The following is a 17,660-nucleotide window of genomic DNA, read 5'->3' as shown; positions in this document are numbered from 1 at the left end:
AAATACATTTTTAGACCTATAAGATTGTTTAAACATATACTTAAAACTGTATCGCAGTCAAACAAATCGAAAGAGAAATGGTCGGAAGTACCAACATGTAACAACACGTCCAACCCATTAAAAAAGGGCAAGCTCGGTTATTAGAAGGTCAAATGGAAAAATCAATGGAAACTATACCAGCTTCATTGGAAGAGTCAAAAATGAATATGAATTGTGATATTCAAGAACAAATTTGTAGCTATAACAACAGCATTTTGAAGATTTCTGTACTAGTTGTAGTCATCAATGATTAAATAACTGTTATCATTTCTAGCCTTTCAAACTTGCAAAAGAAGACTTGAACTAAAATAAACAAAGAATAAACGATAACAGAAAGGACATAAATGTTAATGGAATGGCGAAATCTTTATTCCTTTGAAAAAAACACATTTATCTGAAAATAATGTAAGCAGCAAAATTATAATTATAAAATATATTACCTTTGAAGAGTTTTAGAACAAGCTTCATGTTGAAGTTGAGCAATCTTCAACACGTAAAAGCAAGTAGTTAATAATTCTTTGTCGTACAAGTTGACAATGACGAATTTGGCAAAAGGATCAAATATTTGACGAAGGAATAAAAAGATTTAGTACAAACGTTTTCAAATGAACTAGGTGCTTTAAATACCGAAAAGAGATATAACCAAATATCGTCGCTTTACGTGTAAAAGTGGAAATTGGGCATTGAACATTGAATTGAACAACAAAATGACCATAAGTAATCTCATATTGTTTGCTAAAATTAATGAATTACATATTTTTCACATTTGATTAGAGACAAGACATCAATGCACTGTACACACAATAAACTTTAAAAAAGACAAGAATTATATAAGCACGTCCATGATATGTAGAAGCGAATGATATGTTATTTTGTAATTTGGCGATTCAAGTCTTAAGTATAAATTATGATATCTGAAGTTACATTATAGCAATCAATTATGAAGTACGAGGTATCAAATTTAAAGTCTGAACTCCCTCCGTGTATTGAGCATTCTAAATATTTAACCAAAGAAGAAAATCAAACAAAAGAAATCCGAAAGAATCGTTATATCTTTGGAATGAAAATACATCATAGTTTATTGCGTACATCGTTCTGACAAATTAGTTGTGCTTGTTGTAATTAAGCATCACTGCTGAATTGATATTTAATATTTATTTATTTATTTATTTATTTATTTATTTATTTATTTATTTGAGAAATTAGTAATTTAAATAATATTGCATGAACATCATGAATTTAGAATAAGAACCTTCTCGAATATAAGGCTAGAAATGAAGAACACAATATTGATACAGGCGCGCCATGAATGAAGTTTTTGTTTGCATTGCATCAATATGTGCATTTATATTTTACTTACTATTCGTCACGAAGTTAATATGTTGAACATTAACTGTTTGTTTTGTCAGCTTTTTCAAGACAAATACTGGAGACAAGAAAACCCAGATTATAAAGTTGCACACAGATGAACATCTGGGGAAATGTCTAATCTTTTGAGTAAGTTGCTTGCAAGTGAATTTCCGCCACACATTTTAAGAATGAACTATAATCGTAAAGCTTTGGGCCTTTGCACAACATAAACAATACGGTGGATCAATATGCCCAAATGTTGTAGAATTGCTTGAAGTTTGGTCATTTATTCAAACGATCACGTTTCTAATACGTCTATCCTTTCCAGCAATAAATGTAAACAACATCACATCTGGATGTAGTGCGCAGCCATGTTGTAGTCATTGGACCGAAGTATTTCCAATATGGCGATAAAATAATTTCATGGAAGAAGTCTTGCAGAAATTTTGTCATTTGTTTGTACAATGGGAGGATTAAAGACTAATTACATTTTCTAGCTTGACTATGCGCAATGTATGTTGCCAGTAGTTCTTGACCCACATATTTTTCTAAAACAAAATTAGGGGAACAATTATATTGACGACTGTTGCTGGGGTACAATAACCTCAGCTAGTGTCATTGTTTCAAGATGTTCTTTGCTGAGCAGTTTGACTAGGATTTATATTGAGTAGTTCCATGCAGAAATCCATAGTTGTGCTTTGCAGGTAGGACCGTTTGTTCAAAGGTGTTGAAGAGATTATGTGTGGACAACCACATAGTCCAATACAGCCTGTGGGACATTCTTGTGTTTACTGCCACTCCCCTTAACACCTACAACTTGCTTTATACCTTGCATCTCATAATCGTGCAAATTAATTTTAGAAATGAGAAATAATAACTTAGCTCGTGGGAAATTATTAATTGTTTGTCTTTAACTCGCATTAGGATGGTTAAGCATGTAACCAAATATTTGCGACTTTCTTTAAAATGTAGCACTGTACAGAGTTGCTCAAGTAATATGTATAAATGAGATCAGGACATGAGTAAATAATAAAGACATTGTGACTATTCATTAAGTGTTGCTTACAGACACAGCACACATACCGTATGAATGCAACACACACACGCCTCCTTCACTTGCGGTAATCATTTACCTTTTTAGTTTTGATGTCCTAACTAAACAGAGTAACAGGTTGTGATGTAACAGGGAGACACTACCTTTCGATACCTTGTAAAGGGGATAGTATGAACCTATTACCTCCCATGCACCTATTTTCCCCTTAAACGTCAAAAGTAGTATGCACATACGTTGTAAGTAATGCGCTAACTCTAATGTGTCGACATTTTCAATGTTTGCTCTAAAAACAATAATATTCTGAATCATTGACAAACCATATGTAGACTGCCAACATTTCATTCCGGTTGAGGAAGGCATATATTTGTTTGGGGAAATATTATAGTGTCGCCCTTAATATATGTATGCTCAAAAACAAAAATGCAACAGTTTCCTCTGTCTTTAGTAAAATTTGATAAACATAGAGAGACAAGGGATGGAAACAGAGACCAAAAAGAGTGGAAGCTTTCACACAACTCTGCAGATGAGATGTCAGTCATGCATTTGCATCAGACGAGTAAAACACGTACAGGTTGTATACCGCAAACGTGACCAATGAATGATATTTAAAATAAGTGTCAGCTTGGATCTATGCAACTTATAACAATGTGTGCACTGGTAGTGAAGAACGTTAGCTCACATTATTTCTTTTTAGACCACCTACAACAAGCCTGCGTTAAAAACATACACAAACACACTCACTGCTTTAAAGAATACAAATTTTGTTTTAATCATTATCAAGAACGCTAAAACCTCAATTAAGGGTCAAGGCCAAAAACAAAGAGAGGACACAATTCTTCAAACAACAGATAAGGACTACAATTTTGGGTACTGGTCATGAAATAATAATTGCGGTTCGAGCCCTATCGTAGGCCTCGGTCACGCAGAACTCTTTGACCGTTATAGCTTTGCAATTTAAAGCTAACCATGCTCATAGAGAGAATATAAGAAGTAAACACTAAAACGGTCCATTATGGAATTGTGACTCTTTACAAAGAAATAATTTATTAAATAAGAAAATCAAAGTAGTTGATTCCCGTATTCAAGATAAATGAAGATACAATGTATGTCTTTAAAGAGGAATGATCTGAGAATAATTTATTTCTTTTCACTTTGTAGTGTATTTGCTCACATTATGAGTTTTTCATTTTATAATTTCGAAAATGCCAATAATTAATCAAGGAATGAGATCAAAACGTATCCGCCGACATGATCGTGGCTTACAATATGCACCTTGATTGATGAAAAGGAGATAAAACGGTGTGACTTAAAAGTCAATATACTGTTTGCATTCAGTTTCATTGATTTGAATTCCATACTGATATAATATATTACGCCACAAACATCGTAAATGTAAGGTTAAATGTCAATTAATATTTTAAATTAATCTTGCAAAATGCTGTAGTACAGTTGCATTTTAACTTTCATATATCGTGGTAACTCATTTTAGCCTGCTGCATATTAAATAACGCTTTATAGTAAATTGTTTAACAATAGAAATCACAGTTTTACAAAAATTTGAAAGAAAAAATTTTGTTTATGCTGTTTTTTTTTTTTAAAGTAGTCACGGTGAAACGTCATTGCAGCTTCACAAAGTCAACACGTTAACATCTGAAAATATGGCGATTATGTTGAAAATCATTTGTACGTTAGTTATAATTTAGCATTAAAATGCATTTTTCCAATTAATGAGCTTGGTTTCATTTAAATATATTTTTGGTTTCAATTCGTTTCATTCTGATTCGCTCATTGTCTCATTATTTTTATTTTCTGTGATCAGGTATGCCATGATTCTACCTTTTCCTTGAGGATCCCCCAAGTATAATCCATTACCTTTGCTATAAAATATATATAAGAGATAGACACAACAGACATAACAAGCCGTGAGCTAAATTTTGTTTTTAATATCATTAGTTGCATACTTAATTGTAAAGTGTCTCCAAAGTATAAAATGATGTGCCAAATGTCATGGGTTAATTATACGAGCAATCTAAAGAGAAATCAAAAGGCACCATCAAAACATTGTTGGTAAGTAGTCCTGTACTCTGTCAGACACATCCTAGTGATACCCTCAGATATAACATATTTATGTCAAAAAGATAAAATAAGATTAGTAGAGCTAAGATAAGGTCTTCAGTTTTTTTTAAAAGGTTAATCACGACTAATTTCGGAGAAAAAATATTTATCAGATATAAGCACTAGTAGTAGAGTGAGAGCCATTGTCCCGCGACAGCAAAAGTCTCTCTCTCTCTCTCTCTCTCTCTCTCTCTCTGAGTGTGTCTCTGTATTCGTACAATGTGCATAGCGAGGACAATTACGTTGCCAGATTTAAGCAGAGTTATTTTTAAATGTTTGTATGATGACGTTTAATTGGTACCAGTGTTGATTAGCCACGTCCATTGCACATACACTTTCCGATGTACAGCCGACGTCATATCGATTTAAATAACAATTATTTGTTGACATAAGTGCAGAAAGGACTTCATTTCTTTTCAAGCTAGCTAATGTCAACATTGAAAATGTTTTTCTTTGAAGAAATCTGAACCGCCCTAGAGCTTATATAAATTCTTGGATACTTAAAATATATGCTTCAGAGAAGATAGGATTTTCTTACTAAACACGGTCTTGAAAAACAGAATATGCAAGACAAACGTAACTTAGATCGGTTTGCAATTATTACAGATTAATGGTGATTTTCAACACTTTGAGTTCCAGATTCACATAGATTATGTCACGAACATTATGAGATTATTTCGTGTGTATTAGGCAACTGATACAAAGATTAATAACATTAAGAAAAAGAAAAATAATTGCTTTTTACATCTATGAATCTTGAGAGTTTAAAAGACTTGAATCAAGAGATCCAATTTGATTCCAACCGGCAACCTACCCCAAGAAATGTCGAAACTAAGAAGATCCCAAATAAATTGAGACGATTTGATCGTGTTCGTATGTAACCAATGGCTCTAGAGGCAATTGTTCTCTCGATTTCCAGTTTACAAGACTGGCGCTCTAACCAACTGAACTATGGAGCCACCTACTTTGCCGCAGACTTCTAAACATAACCAAAAGCTAAGTAGAAAGCTATGTCAGTCGTATGAAATCGTTATTTATTTAGCTAAGAACATATGCTGTGCCGTTAGTAAAATAGAAGTGGAGTATAATGCAACGCTCATTACATTTACGAATACTATTCATGGAACTATTTTGTATCAAATGCTTCTTAATGTGCCAACGAGTTCATCGCCGCTAGCCATTCTTTCAAACACGACAGTACAATTATATTTCAGTGAGATAAGATCAATATTCAGACTTATTGTTTTAAATTTAGTGATTTTTTTTGGTCTGTCTTAAATGCAGAATTTTAAATCAACATTTATGATACTGTTATTTTATCCGTATGAACTGCAGTTATACATGTATAGGTTTAATACCAAACTACTTAAAGATCTGAAGGACTTCAGCAATGCATAATATTCCATTTTTGTTCCTTTTTTCTTTGCTTTAATGACTTAAACTATCACTGAAGCTGAGCCTGTAAATTAAAAAATACAAACGAGGAATACAAATTTCAAGCATTCTTCACCCAAAGCAACATAAAGATCCATAAACATATAGACTTCGAAATGTACCAAATCAGCAAGAGTAAACAAAAACTCAAAAATAAGTAATAAATCAACTTAAACCAATTCTGCAAAATTACTGGACGACGAAATTATGCCAGACCGAACCACCAGTCTCTCTCTCTCTCTCTCTCTCTCTCTCTCTCTCTCTCTCTCTTATTGGTTTTCGATCTGCGCTTAGTGACGCAAGATAGAATTCAATCAACGTCGTCATGTACTAATAAGCGGAGACGAATGACTAGTGTTTAAATGACCCTGAGAATAAAGCAGACTCATGGCGTCATATTCTATGAACGAGACATCCATTAGAACTTGCAGCATGTTCGTGCCCTACAATGGGCACACTGATGAATGCAAGGGAGACAACACTGTGTGACTTTAAAAGCAGTCTTATGTTTGCTTTTCACTTTTCTTGATATGAATTCATATTGAGGTTATAAATTACATCATACAATCGCAAGGTAGGTTTAGGTGTTAATTCATATTTTAAAGTAAGCTTGGGAAATGTTGTATAGCTGCATATAGTTACGTGACAATAACAGCAAAAGCAAAACTACTACACACCTTCCTGCCCCAGACGCTCTTAGGATGAAATTTGAAGACGATAACGGGTACATAAAGATTGCTAGTAGCTAGCTAGTACATCTATGTGACACGTGTATTCCATCGATATAATCAGCTAATCAACTGCGATATGAAGAGCTAATCCATGACAATGTAAACAGCTAATCCAAGACAATAAAAGCTGGTAAGTAGGTTATTTCACTTGAAGTGTATTAAAACAAAGCACCATCTATGTTATGTGATTTCTGCCAAAGAAAGCAAGCATTAAATATGAAGAAAAGTTTGTTTTTCTTATTAAAGTTCATGATCAGAACATTACCACTCCATCGGTCCCAAATGTTTTTTAACTTTTCTCCTCTAAAATTTAGCTTGTTCGTGACTCCTAAATATTGCCTGATACAATGGGACAAATAACCAAGTGATGCTTGTGCAGCACTATTATGGGGACCCCTCTCCAAAAATTAGTTCAGGGCAATTTAATGCGTTGAAAGGAAAATATTAACGTGTAATTCCTTACCTGCTAACATTTCAAATCAGCCTCTAAACTCTGGGAATTATTGTACTCGACTAAGTCCGTAAAAAAACTCCAATGCCTACCTCGTATTTCATATATGAATTAGCCTTTAATTTCGCTATAGACAAAGGTTATACAGTCAGATAAGGCGCATAAAGATACCCGTATGAGGGTCACTGGATAACATTCCAGAACGGTTTAGAAGGTATTTACATGTATAAAGTCATGTATTCCAGTACAGCATCGATCTCACTCTATTCATCCCACAGTAAAAATAAATCAACAATGAAGTTGTTTACTTGATTCTCAATCAAAGCCAGGAAATAGGTCAGCAAAAAGATAAAAAGCTCTATTATTAGGTGTTTTCGACTAAACAGTCAGGTCAAACTAATTTCTGAAAATAATCAAATTCCAGTAAACAAAATTACATTATTGAACATGTAATGAAATAAAAATAACAAGATTGTAAAACTTACAAACAATAAATTAAATCAAATTATAACTTAAATCAAACATATATAACAGAATACCGCTAAGTTTTTTCATTTTTATTTTCACTTTGATAAAATTACAAAGCTTGTATCTTTTTACTCTTTTCTGGTCCTTAATTTAAGATCATAGACACGTAACAAAGGTATAAATAGTACACTTTATACACTTAGAACAATGTGTATAGTTTTGGCCAAAATGGTTCTCGACCTATTTTTAAAAATTTATTTAATGATTCACAGATGTAGCTAATTTTACGACTGCAACAAGGTTTTGCTTATGACATTTTGTGACATCTAGCCTAGTGGCATGCATACAGGACTTCATATACTCCCTAACCAGATGCACGTGAAACACATTTCATCAATTTTGTAATACCTGTAAGTCAGGAAAATTATCCTAGGGAATACAGTGCATCCACTAAAACATATTTCTTAATAGTATGAACTCGTGCACGAACATCGACGCATATTCTGTCATAATTACATCTTCTTTCTCTAGTCACATAAGCGCAATCAATATTTCGCATAGGCACAGGCACACAAAATTCACTATTTGTCTCTCTTTGATCACATGCAAATCATTAAAGTTATTTTCGTTTAAAGAAACAAATGGAGTTTTTTCGTCTTAAACAGTTGAGGGTGGTCTCGGAGCCATTTTGCATGTACATCTACATATTAAAGAAGATATATATTTTTCACGTCATTATTGAACAAACAATCTAAAATGTGGTCCTAAGACTTGATGGGATTTCACTGTATGGAAGATTAGGTAGATGTTATAGAGTTTTCAAATGAATTAAATATAATTGATAAAATTACACCATACGAGACAAAATGGAACAGTAACAATGTAACAATTTTGACTTCAATCATAACTTTCTTCAACTTGAGAGCAGGCATAAAATTAACGCTTGACACCACATTAGTCTTCTACCTACGTGCTCACTATTTCCCTTATGATCCTTTTTTCGGCTTGTACATGCAATTTTAAGAACTAAGAATGACTGATAATCTTAGATTTGACGGAGAGAATTGTTTTGAATCGTGATTTTAAAACAGCTTATACTTTGCTGATTTGTAGTATTTATATCTTCGTACAAGGTATTTTAAGAAATTAAGAGAAGGACACGATATGCCAGGAGATGAAGTTAATCTTGTAATATCGTCATTATAACAACATTCTTATTCTTGCATTAATTCGAATATTGTGCAATTAAATATCCATCAAATGTTTACTCACTAGCCATTTTATGCTATGTCAGTTAGCTAAGTCATTTTAATTTTCATTCTAAATGCCACAGACGTAACCCAGATAAAATATGGAAAGGAAAGTGTCTTCATCTTTGAAGAAATAATCATTTTCCTCAAATAAACAAACAAATCAACTGAAATAAAGTTTAAATATTCCCATTAAGATTATGCATGTGCAATAAACATAGTTCAAATATTTACAACGGTTCCAGAATAATATTATAATCCAAAGAATGAGATCTTTCTACCAATTCTTAACAGTCCAAACAAATGTTTTACCTCTCGACTAATATCTAAGTACAACAGAACTGCAGAGGTATAACAGGAACACAAGAAATCAGAACGACCCTAAAATAGGAGCAAATCTGATTGATACGTTCTCTCCTTATATACACATTCTATTACGACAATAGAACCCTATGTGATAGATCATACTACGCAATAAATTGTGAAATTTTCCTAGTCATGTGACTTAGCCAAACCAAAGGGGAATTAATTTTTCTATTTTGTCAGCCAATGAGAAATTAGCCCGAAGTCGTCATTAAGACTATTATTAGTTCTTGGGGTCAAAACATCCTTCCGACACTGATATATTACGAAAATGTACAGATTTATCTACAGTTTGATTTTGCCCAGATGCTTAAGTATGTGCTGACAAGAACTAATAATAGTCCTATCCATTGTATAACTGGGTGTGATATAACTGTGAAATTGTACATTATACCACCAAATTTAGAATACTGTGGCTGTGGTATTATCCTTCCAAAGTGAGGCAACCTACTGAGCAGAGTATGATGTCTTGTATACCGGTAATATAAGTGTATCACATGCGTTGCTAGTCCTAACGAACTTATCAGGTTATGTTTCAGTACATTTTTAACTGTTTGGTTTAATACTGCCTATTTATTACCTCAAAGTGCAAACAGTCACTCCGACTATTTGATTTTCTAGAGAATGAAAATAAACAGCGTGAATCAAATGTACTTGCGACGTAGATAAGAAAGAAAATAATTCGTAATTCATAGTGACAGTACATAATAATGCTTAATAATTAATTAGTATATAAGATCAGGAAACTGATGTGTCATCGCTCATTTGTTATTTTCTGTTTTAGACTCTCTTAAGTTTTCAGACCTATTCAATGTGCTTACATGCATACCTTTTAAAACCTACATAAATAATTGTTGATCACATCCTTTGACAGATTGATGTACAATGTTTCAGTTCAGACTTCTATTTTAAGACTGGTGTACAATGTTTCAATTCAGACTACCATTTCAATACTGATGTGCAATGTTTCAATTCAGACTTCACTTTCAAAATGTCGATTTTCATGAATAAAGGTATGGCTAAAACCTTGGTTCAATATTTAGGTGAAGCAAATGTGTTTTATCCTGTCTGTATGACCTTACTCAAGGCAGAAACGTCAAGACAATTCCATAGCACATTGCTTAGGTGAAACAAATGTGTCTTGTCCTGTCTGTATGACCTTACGCATGACAGCAACTTCAAGACAATTCCATAGCACGATACTTGAGATTGCTTGAACTTCATTATATTGATTAATGGTACGAGGTGCTGAGAGGTGGAAATGTTGTAAGTGGACATATACTCGAAATAGAACATGATCATTATAATAGAGCTTTCAACATGGCGCATTATTGGGGATGCTGTTTTAAAAGATTTGTATAGCGGTTGCATTCACACCTGAGTATTGCTACTAAGTAAAATTATCCTTGCATATGTAGAAACACTTAGTGAGTCAGCTAATATCGCCATAACCTTTTCGTGTATTATAATACCAATACGCAAAGGAAATACCTAGACAAGTTAAAATGTTTGTTCAAAACCCTAGGATCTTAAAGGTTCGTGTACCCATTTTGGCCATTACACCATGTACTAGACACTTATTGTAAAATCTATACTTTATAAAGATGTGAATTGCGTACATTGCATTGTGTTAATTTCAGATTGGTTATTAATAAAATGACACTAGAACAAATAATTTTTATTTTAGTTTCTAAAACTTCACTAAAATTACAAAGTGCAAGCATTGATTTTCGCGCCATATTGATGTTTTGTTTAAACCATTGCGATCACATTTCGGTGTGAGTAACCTCAGGTTTACAATAATATGTTTAGTGGGTCAATTCAAATAGGAATTTGAGTTTTTAACCTTGTCGGTTTATGGTATTATGAAAATGACAAAATGAGAAGGCTCCAGGATTCGAATCCTCGACCTACAGTTTACTAGACTGGCGCCCTAACCTACCGATTTGATTATTTTCTTTTATAACGTGTTGATGAACATTCAACTCGGACAAGCAAAAGCTTTTAAGATGTGTCAGTTTAAAATTGCTTATATCGATATAACACCGATTGTGCACAGTCAAGCAAATTATAACATAGGAAAATATGTTGCGTCTAGTAACATAGAGTCGATTGTTCTAATTGAAGGCTTTTTTAAGGTTCCGTGTTTTCACGTCATTCTGTGGTGAACTTTGGAATATTTAATACCAGAATCAGGTTTGCGAGTCCCAGCGTGTACTGCACACTTTATAGGTGGGGAGTTTGATTCGCATTCATCATTTAACTTTCTTTCTTTCACTTGAATATTTATGTCTGTAGATCAAAATTTAAAATCTAAAACAAACCTTTAGTTACGTTCACGGGTTAGAATCTACCTTATGTCATTATGATTGAGGTCCAACAGCCTTTGTTTTGGACGTCTATGATTTTAATTTGCATTTTCAACACTGAATCCAGCTTCAAATGACTATTACATCTAATTTTGAATTTGTCCTTTTGAGGAAAATTGTAATATCTAAGATATTCAAAATTTTCCCTATTTACATTTCAGCTAGAGCACGCCAGTAGCGGTCACAATGGATCACAATGGGAATTAACAGTTACCTAGCTAATCGACCTAATTAACGTGAGGTCCCAAAGACAATTAGGTTAATTGGATCACAGAAAACATGTATTCGCTAGTTAGTGAAGCCTTGATGGACAGTGTTGTTTTGAAAACAATACTCAAGTTAAACTCTAGCACACACACACACACACACACACACACACACACACCAGTCCAAACTTATTGTTCGGCTCTTAATTTCGTAAAGTACATCTACCAACACACAATTGCTACTAATTAGCTCAAAAGGATTTACTAGCTGTGAAAATTTCAATTCAGTGGGATGAACGCTTGCCTCTTGTGTCTTATACTGCAAGCATTTAGGTAAAAGAACAAAGCTTACAGAATGCAGTTAGAGTTCTATCACGATTTTCGTTCTGCACACATTCATTTTCGATAACGTTACTCTTAGAGCCTAACTTGTATAAGTTTCTAATGTTAGAAAGGGCCCTGTGTGCCATAATTTTACAATTATTATTAAATCATTACAAAGCTAATATCTAATATTTATCTAACAATTGTACTGACTTGCATGTACTAAATTGGTAAAGAAATTGATATCACATCTAACTGCTTTCCTGCTTCATATTTTCATGCACTCAGAAACGTACTAGTAACTTCCTTGTGTGATAAGGAACTCGGAGATAAAGCCATCCCTCGGAAATAGAATATCCTAAAGTCGAGATTGATAGCCTTGATATTAGCGGTAATGTGTGTGTGTGTGTGTGTGTCTGTGCGTGTGTGTGTGTGTGTGTGTGTTTGTGTGTGTATGTGTGTTAATCAAGATATAATTTATTAAAATAAACATTTATATATCATGTAATTGCAGTTGCATCAGTTGATAAATGAAGGAAAGATTTCCACTGGTAAGAATATAATCATGTGACTATACCCAAATGCTTTTATTTCTGTAGAAATGGTACGGAGAACTACTTTATATTAACTTCTATAAATAGTCACGTGCAAAGAAACAAACCTAAATGCTGAACTGGACGACACAAACTGCATGCCCTTTAAACGAAATGAAAACGCTGGGTTTATATTTTATTTTAAAAAAATGAATAAATTAATTTGACAGAATCAAATAATACAAAAGAAATGCTGGGAAACTCAAAATCTGCCAAGAACTTTGGGGCTAAAGCACGTTCACTGCAGCTCGTTACAAATCAATTTAAAACTATATGTAAATGGATATAGGGATTACGACGCGTGTGGTTCAAAGACTAACATTATAAATATTGGATTCACAGTCCTACAAGGTAAGACGCCGACTTTGATAGTTACGAAGTCGGGGTGGGCGGGAGATCCGTTACACGCCAATCGTAACTGTCAATATCAGTGTGTTGCCCTGTTTGACTATTGGGTCCTCATCAATACAAAATTTACCGACAGTCTATTTCATTTGTAGGTAGCCTAATTTGTTAATTAACACGAAAATAAATGTAAAGACGCGAAAATTGATTACTCACGTGTCTGGACATCACAAATTTGGCCAAGTCACAATGAGCTCATGAATCCATGAGTCATTCGTATGTCAAACAAAACAACACATCCATCGCTTTGAATATTGGACTTCTACTCATATCACATAATGCAAATTTAGCTACACGATTAAGACCATGCTGTGGAATGTTCAGAACTTAGATGGCGTATCATTGGTATAATTTGTTGTTTGATACTGACGTAGCTATTACGTTGCAGATGGCGAATCAACTGTTCTATAAATAACTACGTAGCAAACGCCTCAACAACAATTCATACGCTTAAACAGGCTCTAAAACTGATAAGATATATTTTTTTTAAGAAACATAACAGTAAAAAATAAAAACAATTATAAAGAATGGCAATGATAAGAGTTTAACGTTGTTTGTTCTGAGTTTATCGTGGTATAAACTGTCAGTTGCCGACACACAGAGCTTACATTACGCCCTTCGGGCGTTATTTGCTATGTGATTCGGCAACTAACCTGAGTTAAAGATGGCAATAATTTCATGATGAGCTAAAGATGGCATTAATTTCATCATCTATTTTTACTAGGTATAATTCAATATTGTTAAACATCTAATCCAGTTAGTACCTTTTCTTTTCATTTTCATACATTTTCGGTTTCAATTCGTTTTACATTGGTTCGGTCATGTTGTTCATAATTTGTTTTTTCGTTAATTATGTCTGATTTCACTGATAAGTGCCTACGAATAATCTATTTATATTAGCCAAAATATCTGAGATAAAACATAGACGCAAAAGATTTACATGCAGGTGACCTCAAATATATTTTACATATGGTTACGTGTATGCTTTGTTTCACTGTCTCAAATAAATCAAATGAGACAAAATGTCCCTAAGAAACTATGCCAATAAATACTAATTGTTTGTTTACGTAAACAATACCTCTTTCTGTTTCCATGTTGCTTATTGGAACATTGAACCTTTGTTATGATTGTTTAAGAAAATATAACGGTGTTAGGGATTGTATAATTTCTTCACTGCTTAAAATAGATGAATCAGAAATGGAAGAATACTTTTACTTGGCATGGTTTGGAAGGTTAGAGAAGGAACGAGATGGCAAAACAACGATATACAAGTCAAAAGTAAATTCGGACAGCAATTAAACGAGCAAATGGGGCCTCCTCTGCCTAGAAACTGTTGGATCCCGAATAACAAAGATTGTAACGGGCTTTGTGGTGTTGTCTCATGTCTGATTCGGTAACTGACAGTTTCTACAATGTTCTACAAAAAGAAAAATGAATCCTCGTATAAACCTTTAGGTCTTTATAAACAAAAAATCGATTCGTCATCCTACATACAAGGCATTTCTAACCCTTAAAGGTCCATGTAAAAGGGCAAGATTTGGACACTAAAAGTAATAGAAGTATTGGCTCCAGAGGGAATCGAACTCTCAACCTCCAGTTTACGAGACTGGCGCTCTAACCAGCTTAGCTATGGAGCCGTCTGTGTCTAAAGTTTATCAACTATGCTATTAAAACGACATCATTAGATAAGTAGCAGCCTATGTGCGTTATAGGTAAACATTATCTTTATTCAACACTTAATCTACGTTCTTCCCCCTGGTAATATAACACTTGAGGATAATGTAATATTCACTGACAATATATACTTAAACAATCAACTTACCACTCATTCCATTGACGTGTACTTTTTCTGACGGCTTTTAGCAGCCACTTCGGAATGTAACCGTTCTTTCAGCTCCCAAGAATATAATAATAAAATTATCATTCACATATATAGTTTATTAGCATTGAACATTATTTTAACAGAAATGTTTAAACCAGGCATAATATTGTATAAGTTGTTTATGAAGTAACGTGCTTATGAACTAAACGAAAACTGAGGCTGCCATTCTATTCCTTGAACTGAAACCTCAAGAGTAGAACATTACCAATCCATTGTTATTAGAACATTACCAATCCATTGTTATAAAACGGTGAGAGAAATGAAAATAATTCAAGCATTCTTCACCCGAAGCCACAGAAAGAAGCTTAACAATATACCTTGAGCTTAACAGATTCAGGAAAAATTAAAAACAACCACATCAATAAATGCTACTCTAATTTAAAGGTCACCGGTCATACTATAACATTTTTTCTACATCAGATTTGCATTACATGATTAAAAGTATTTATACTCGCACAAAACGAATTTATAAAAGTATCAATTGTAAAGAAGAAATAATAATAGGATTACTCGGAATAGAAGTAAACAAAAATGTTATTTCCCCTTAGCTACGATTTCCTACCTAAAAAGGACGCCAACAGGAAATGACGTACATTTATCCACATAAGACGAAGTACATGGTTATTGTTGTCAAAAATAAAACGCTATAAACTATAGATAGGGAACATTTAGATCAAACGTTTGAAAACTAATTTATTGTTCAGCCTTATATCGCTGTGCTTGCACGACGCATTAGATTGTTTCGAATTCAAAACTGTTCTATTGTTTCAATTTATTTCATTAAAAAATTCCCGTTATAACAGGTAAAACGGAATAAATGCTGGCTTCCCTATGTCGACCGACTTAGTAAAAAAAACGTAACCGGCACGCTAAAAAGAATCAAAAGGAACCAAAGTTGGCTTCCTTATGTCGGCCGACTTCATAAAAAGAAATCGGCACACTGACAAGAATCCAAAGTCAGTTTCCCGGGTTGGTTTGCTTGGTAATAACATAACATTTGTATTTCCTATCATGTCGGTAAAATTCAGCAATGAGTTTTTTGCTCTCTGTCACTTGTGTTTATTCATATCCAGTGCGTCTATTTGTTTGATATATGTGATCATAATTGATACAAACGTTCATTGATATACGTAAGCTAAATAGTATACAGAACAATAACTTGCTTTAATAATACTTTTGTAACCCATGCTAGCGAAAACATTATCATTTGCACTCAGAGTGAATGCATTGTCAAACAGTGATTTTTATTTGCGAGATACCGTCTTATAGTTAACTTTGATACAATACAATCTGGGTCATTTTGCACCTTATAACGTATCATGCATGGATGGCAGATGCATACAAGCAATCGGGTGATATTCGCGTCTCGTTTGCGATTTTGTTATCTGACATAAGCGATACACACCTAAGTAAGGATGGATATGCCAGCAGACATCTGCTACACATACGGAGTTCATATATATCTTCTTCTTGAATAAATTTCGCATGATGAAAAAAGAAGGAATAAATGATAACAATGCAAGGTTAGTTTCTTTCATTTTATGTTCAAATAAGTGTGTTTTGTTTATCTATGTTATTGTACCCTGCAGATGGGGGGGGGGGGCACAAATTCAACACAAAATTATTTCATTTCTTAAGTCGTGGGACATATACCTTGAAGAAATATATATATATATATATATATATATATATATATATATATATATATATATATATATATATATATATATATATATATATCTTTTTATGAAGTCGGCCGACATAAGGAAGCCAACTTTGGTTCATTTTGATTCTTGTAAGCGTTCATATTGGTTATAGTAATGATCAATAATGTGTTTGATCAAAGTCTACATCCTGTATTTGATATATTTTACTTACACTCTTTATATTCCCCTTTTCATATGCTCCATATAGCTTTCTACGGGATATAGAAGGATATAGAACTTTCCCATCCCTCACCCTATTCGATCCCACAGCTTCAATCCACTTTTTGCTGTGGTAAACAGGGTTTTTCGGAAAAAGAAAGGACCCTTCCGCCCCATCATCACTCTTTTGGTTACATCCATATTATTGTTTTCTTTGATTAGGTCAAAACCGTTTCATTATCAATTATCTTGCTCCTGGTTAAATATCGAAAATGTCATTTTTAGTTTATTCCTTTTCATCTATACATGTTGCTAAATTAGTTTAGGGCGATTCTCCACCTATTTAGCGAAATAATGTAATTCATCCATTTGAAAAAAGCCTCGGTCGAAATCATGTGTTGTCTTTGGGCTTACGATAGCGTTCACATTGCCTTATGACTGCAGGCATGGTTACTGTTCAGGCTGGAAAACGCTGTGGATTTTTTGCAACTTCAAACCTAACTTAAGGTAAAGCTTTAATTTTCTGTAATGATTACCGTATTATGTTTATCTGTTTCTGGTAAAAAGTATTTTGGTACAGATGGTTTACCTGCTTTCCGTTCTTATATGAGCAAAGCAGCGTACATCTACTCTAGGCAATATATATCTCTGGAGTTAGAGCAGTGATTCTCTATCTGTGTGCCGCGGCACACTAGTGTACCGCGAGAAACTTGCAAGTGTGCCGTGGGAGATTTGAAAAATATTTAAAATTGCTAGCGTTT

At 33.6% G+C, this 17,660-nt stretch overlaps 1 non-coding gene across 1 annotated transcript; it reads right to left on the bottom strand.

The window, feature by feature from the left end:
* Positions 1–14,715: 14,715 nt before the first annotated feature.
* Positions 14,716–14,789, bottom strand: Trnat-cgu (transfer RNA threonine (anticodon CGU)). The gene has a single exon. It is a non-coding gene; the product is annotated as a tRNA-Thr (tRNA).
* Between the last annotated feature and the right edge of the window lie 2,871 nt (positions 14,790–17,660).

This window comes from Sinohyriopsis cumingii, chromosome 6 (genome assembly GCF_028554795.1).
Source record: "Sinohyriopsis cumingii isolate HCF-2022 chromosome 6, ASM2855479v2, whole genome shotgun sequence".
NCBI lineage: Eukaryota > Metazoa > Mollusca > Bivalvia > Unionida > Unionidae > Sinohyriopsis > Sinohyriopsis cumingii.
This window is presented reverse-complemented; position numbering and strand designations above follow the sequence as displayed.